Below are 6,380 nucleotides of genomic sequence, written 5' to 3'. Positions count from 1 at the left end.
ATCCACAGCGCTCTCCTGGCCGAGACTGCCATGGCATTGGCCCTTGATCCCAAGAGGCCAATATCCCTCGCCGCATCCTTTAGGTGAGCTGCAGCGTCCCTGATATAACCGAGAGTCAAAAGAATGTTATCCCTATTCAGGGTATCCATGTCAGATGCCAAATTATCAGCCACTTACCAATAGCACTACTCACCCATGCCGACGCCTTGGCAGGTCTGAGCAGTGCACCCGTAGTGACATAAATGGACTTTAAGGTCGTTTCCTGCTTACGATCCGCAGGGTCCTTAAGGGCAGCAGTGTCGGGAGACGGAAGCGCCACCTTCCTGCACAGCCGTGATAGAGCCTTGTCCACATTGGGAGACAACTCCCACTTTTCCCTATCGTCAGAGGGGAAAGGATAAGCCATTAGAATTCTCTTGGGAATCTGCCATCTTTTATCAGGAGATTCCCAAGCTTTTTCACAAAGAGCTTTCAGTTCATGAGAGGGGGGAAACGTCACCTCAGGCTTCTTTCCCTTATACAAACAAACCCTTGTATCTGGAACAGCAGGCACTTCAGAAATATGTAAAACATCTTTAATTGCCACAATCATGTACTGAATACTCTGTAAACTGGCCTCACTATAGTCGACACTGGAATCAGAGTCCGTGTCGGTATCCGTCATCTGGGTAAATGAACGCTTTTGTGACCCTGAGGGGGCCTGTACCTGAAACAAGGCGTCCTCCATGGATTTTCTCCACGTTTGTGTCTGAGAATCGGATTTATCCAGTCTTTTAGTCAACAACGCCACATTTGCATTCAATGTACTCAACACATTCACCCAATCAGCAGTCGGCGGTGCCGACAGAGTCACTCCCAACTCCTTATCTGCGCCCCCAGCAACTTCCTCAGGGGAGGAGCACTCAGCCTCAGACATGTCGACACACACGTACCGACACGCACAAACACACTGGCTATAGGGGACAGACCCACAGGGAAGCCTGTTAGAGAAACACAGAGGGAGTTTACCAGCTCACACCCCAGCGCCTATTTCAATACTGAAAACAAATATCAGATGTCTGCGCTGTTCATAAAAGGGTTAATAGCACCAAATTACTGTGCCCCCCCCGGTTTTGCTCCCTGTTACTTGTTCAGGAGAGTGGAGGTCCGGCCCAGCGTTCTCTGCCGCCTGTGAAGAGAAAATGGCGCTGGTAAGCTGTGAGGGCTAAGCCACGCCCCCTCACTGGCACGCTGTAGTCCCGCTCAAAATCTTAATATTTATACTGGCGGGGGCTATAATTTAGTGGCTAGGCACTTATAACATATATACTTGTGCCAGTTTTATCCTCCAGTAACATGCTGCCCAGGGCGCCCCCCCTGTGCCCTGTAAGTGCCGTCTGTGTGTGGGAGCATGGCGCGCAGTGCGACCGCTGCGCTGTACCTCGTTACTTAAGTTTTCTGCCGTCACTGAAGTCTTCTGTATTTTTTTATACTCACCCGGCTTCTTTCTTCTGGCTTCTGTGAAGGGGTTGACAGCGTGGTTCCGGGAACAAGCAGCTAGGCGCACCAAGTGATCGAACCCTCTGGAGCTAATGGTGTCCAGTAGCCTAAGAAGCAGAACCTTAACTCAGAAGAAGTAGGTCTGACTTCTCTCCCCTCAGTCCCACGGAGCAGGGAGCCTGTAGCCAGCAGGTCCCCCTTAAAATAAAAAACCTAACATAAAGTCTTTTTAGAGAAACTCAGGAGAGCTCCCCTAGTGTGTGTCCAGTCTCTCTGGGCACAGAATCTAACTGAGGTCTGGAGGAGGGGCATAGAGGGAGGAGCCAGTTCACACCCATTCAAAGTCTTATAGTGTGCCCATGTCTCCTGCAGATCCCGTCTATACCCCATGGTCCTTTTGGAGTCCCCAGCATCCTCTAGGACGTAAGGGAAATTGGTATCCTTTGCATTTGTTTTCACAGGTTTGTGTCGGCATTCTGGCGTATTTGATATTTCGACGGATGTGGATCATAGGGTCAACAGTGACTAGGTCGACGCCAGAAATAGGTCAACACGATCATTAGGTCAACATGAACAAGGTCAAATGAAAAAAGGTCAACTTGGGTTTTTTAAAAAAATTGGTGCCATTTGCTTTGTCAAGTGCCCGGGAACCCCAATTAGTGCATCGTATCCCCTCGCTATGCTTCTGGCAAGGGGCCTCGTGGTTACTGTTCCCAATCGTAGTCCACGTGGATCGTAAAGTATGATCTATAGACTATGTCGACCTAACGAACGTCAACCAATAGTGGTTGACCTACAGACCGGATACCATTTCGACAGCCGGGATCTTTTCTTAGCACTAGTAGTCTTTCCAAACTCTGTGTTTAATCCTAATAAAAAAGACGATTTTAGCATCCTGCCTCTTCATAAAGTGGCAATACCATAGATGAAGAAAATGCCTAGCTGGGTAGGAACTGCACGCTACGGATGGTTGTTTTCCTTGCAACACCAACATTGTAAGAACCTGTTGTGCAGCAATAATATATCACACTAGAGGGCACCACGTAAGAGTCGCATATTTTGTTTTTACTCCCAATACCTGGATACAGTACATCATGTGAAATAAAGACGTATAGCTATGTTATTGCAGCAAAGCAAACCACGCCATTAGTGTCATTAGTATAGCAAACTGAGCCAGGCTGCCCGGCCATAACCCACTTGCAGAAACCCATCAGCAGCAGCGAGCGGAGGACCGACTGAGGAGGAGAGCTACACACAACCCTACACACACGGCACCGGGGAGTGTGGGTAGCAGTAGCAGGAAGTGACATGAAGAAGGAAGGAGCCTCTGATTGGTGTGACTGAGATTGCATACACAGAAAAAGGTACCTGGAAATAAGCAGCAGCATGACAGCCCAGATGGAGTAAGGGATCATTAGTCACTGTGCTCACCGGCTTGAGAAAAGGGTGAGTGTGTACGGAGGAGTATCGCTGTATGTACTACACGCCTCACATCTGATTGCACGTGCACCGGTTGTTATTACAGGACACCAGGCAGGAGATCTGCACTCGCACGCGATCCGCTGTGTACTGTAGCAGCAGCAGCAGCAGCAGCAGCACACAGCGCTGCCAGGATGACATTCCTATATTCTAATATGTTTTACCTGAGTCAAAGCATACAAGTGTATTCTCTGCAGAAATGGATATTCCTTATATGCTGGTGGGCTGATCACTGCAGATTTGAAGTATGCCACACAATCGAAAGGATTTTTGTATTTATACACATTGCTTAAATGAATGAAACATTATATTTTCTATTATTTATTTAAGTAATAATAGCGTCCATAGTGGTTACCATATGTCAGACTGTAAAACAGGGCTTCTCTTCATACACCTGTCAGCCTAGAAACACAGGCCAATGCATTCAGTATAAAGGGGATAGTAGTGCTGTGAAGAGGCTCTCTCATGCAGTTGGTATCATTTATGTGTGCAGACTAAACAGATCAGCATAGAAATGACTATAAAATATCTGATAGTGAAAACGGTGTCATGCGGTATGTAGGCACATGCACGTTATTTTCAGCCGTGTGGCAGTATACTATTTGAAAATGTATTCATAGAAAAGGTTAACATATCTTTCAGTATTATGTATCACTGTATATCTGTAAAACGTTTCTTGCAGATGTTTATGCGTGATTTCTTTCAATATACAGGCGGACATATGGGGGCAGAATTCAGTTGTTATCGCCAGCAGCTGTTACTGCTCGGCCCCCCACTATGCAATTCAATTGTTGCCCAATTCAGGTGCTAACAGCGGTAACGGCATTTCTCTATCGTCCTAGTGGATGCTGGGGTTCCTGAAAGGACCATGGGGAATAGCGGCTCCGCAGGAGACAGGGCACAAAAAGCAAAGCTTTAGGATCAGGTGGTGTGCACTGGCTCCTCCCCCTATGACCCTCCTCCAAGCCTCAGTTAGATTTTTGTGCCCGGCCGAGAAGGGTGCAATCTAGGTGGCTCTCCTAAAGAGTTGCTTAGAAAAGTTTAGCTTAGGTTTTTTATTTTACAGTGAGTCCTGCTGGCAACAGGATCACTGCAACGAGGGACTTAGGGGAGAAGAAGTGAACTCACCTGCGTGCAGGATGGATTGGCTTCTTTGGCTACTGGACATTAGCTCCAGAGGGACGATCACAGGTACAGCCTGGATGGTCACCGGAGCCTCGCCGCCGGCCCCCTTGCAGATGCTGAAACGAGAAGAAGGTCCAGAATCGGCGGCAGAAGACTCCTCAGTCTTCTTAAGGTAGCGCACAGCACTGCAGCTGTGCGCCATTTCCTCTCAGCACACTTCACACGGCAGTCACTGAGGGTGCAGGGCGCTGGGAGGGGGGCGCCCTGGGAGGCAAATGTAAACCTATTTTTGGCAAAAAATACCTCACATATAGCCTCCGGGGGCTATATGGAGATATTTAACCCCTGCCATAATCCGTTAAAGAGCGGGAGACGAGGCCGCCGAAAAAGGGGCGGGGCCTATCTCCTCAGCACACAGCGCCATTTTCCCTCACAGAAAGGCTGGAGGGAAGGCTCCCAGGCTCTCCCCTGCACTGCACTACAGAAACAGGGTTAAAACAGAGAGGGGGGGCACTAATTTGGCGTAAGAAATATATAAAAAAGATGCTATAAGGGAAAACACTTATATAAGGTTGTCCCTATATAATTATAGCGTTTTTGGTGTGTGCTGGCAAACTCTCCCTCTGTCTCTCCAAAGGGCTAGTGGGTCCTGTCCTCTATCAGAGCATTCCCTGTGTGTGTGCTGTGTGTCGGTACGTGTGTGTCGACATGTATGAGGACGATGTTGGTGAGGAGGCGGAGCAATTGCCTGTAATGGTGATGTCACTCTCTAGGGAGTCGACACCGGAATGGATGGCTTATTTAGGGAATTACGTGATAATGTCAACACGCTGCAAGGTCGGTTGACGACATGAGACGACCGACAAACAATTAGTACCGGTCCAGACGTCTCAAAAACACCGTCAGGGGTTTTAAAACGCCCGTTTACTTTAGTCGGTCGACACAGACACAGACACGGACACTGAATCCAGTGTCGACGGTGAATAAACAAACGTATTCCTTATTAGGGCCACACGTTAAGGGCAATGAAGGAGGTGTTACATATTTCTGATACTACAAGTACCACAAAAGAGGGTATTATGTGGGATGTGAAAAAACTACCGTAGTTTTTCCTGAATCAGATAAATTAAATGAAGTGTGTGATGATGCGTGGGTTCCCCCCGATAGAAAATTATTGGCGGTATACCCTTTCCCGCCAGATGTTAGGGCGCGTTGGGAAACACCCCTTAGGGTGGATAAGGCGCTCACACGCTTATCAAAACAAGTGGCGGTACCGTCTATAGATAGGGCCATCCTCAAGGAGCCAGCTGACAGGAGGCTGGAAAATATCATAAAAAGTATATACACACATACTGGTGTTATACTGCGACCAACGATCGCCTCAGCCTGGATGTGCAGAGCTGGGGTGGCTTGTTCGGATTCCCTGACTAAAAATATTGATACCCTTGACAGGGACAGTATTTTATTGACTATAGAGCATTTAAAGGATGCATTTCTATATATGCGAGATGCACAGAGGATATTTGCACTCTGGCATCAAGAGTAAGTGCGATGTCCATATCTACCAGAAGATGTTTATGGACACGACAGTGGTCAGGTGATGCAGATTCCAAACGGCACAAAGGTGTATTGCCGTATAAAGGAAGAGGAGTTATTTGGGGTCGGTCCATCGGACCTGGTGGCCAAGGCAACTGCTGGAAAATCCACCGTTTTTACCCTAAGTCACATCTCTGCAGAAAAAGACACTGTCTTTTCAGCCTCAGTCCTTTCGTCCCTATAAGAGTCATATCTGCCCAGGGATAGAGGAAAGGGAAGAAGACTGCAGCAGGCAGCCCATTCCCAGGAACAGAAGCGTTCCACCGCTTCTGACAAGCTCTCAGCATGACGCTGAGACCGTACAGGACCCCTGGATCCTACAAGTAGTATCCCAGGGGTACAGATTGGAATGTCGAGACGTTTCCCCTTCGCAGGCTCCTGAAGTCTGCTTTACCAAGGTCTCCCTCCGACAAGGAGGCAGTATGGGAAACAATTCACAAGCTGTATTCCCAGCAGGTGATAATTAAATTACCCCTCCTACAACAAGAAAAGGGGTATTATTCCACACTATATTGTGGTACTGAAGCCAGAAGGCTAGGTGAGACCTATTCTAAATCTAAAAAAATGTGAACACTTACAAAGGTTCAAATCAAGATGGAGTCACTCAGAGCAGTGATAACGAACCAGGAAGAAGGGGACTATATGGTGTCCCGAGACATCAGGGATGCTTACCTCCATGTCCCAAAATTGCCCTTATTACT

The 6,380-nt window shown here is 47.9% G+C and overlaps 1 protein-coding gene across 3 annotated transcripts in view; it reads left to right on the top strand.

Moving 5' to 3' along the window:
• Positions 1 to 2,769: 2,769 nt before the first annotated feature.
• The window catches only part of CCDC134 (coiled-coil domain containing 134), a 134,238-nt gene continuing 130,627 nt past the window's right edge, over positions 2,770 to 6,380 (top strand). For 2 of the 3 annotated variants that reach the window (XM_063940444.1, XM_063940443.1), the window contains exon 1: positions 2,770 to 2,925. The gene's annotated coding sequence lies outside the window, so the exon portion shown is untranslated. The remainder of the gene's footprint in view (positions 2,926 to 6,380) is intronic. The other variant, XM_063940442.1, reaches the window with a different exon arrangement.

This window comes from Pseudophryne corroboree, chromosome 9 (genome assembly GCF_028390025.1).
Source record: "Pseudophryne corroboree isolate aPseCor3 chromosome 9, aPseCor3.hap2, whole genome shotgun sequence".
In the NCBI taxonomy this organism is placed as follows: Eukaryota; Metazoa; Chordata; class Amphibia; order Anura; family Myobatrachidae; genus Pseudophryne; species Pseudophryne corroboree.
Note: the sequence above shows the minus strand (reverse complement) of the source record. Positions and strands in the feature narration are given on the sequence as shown.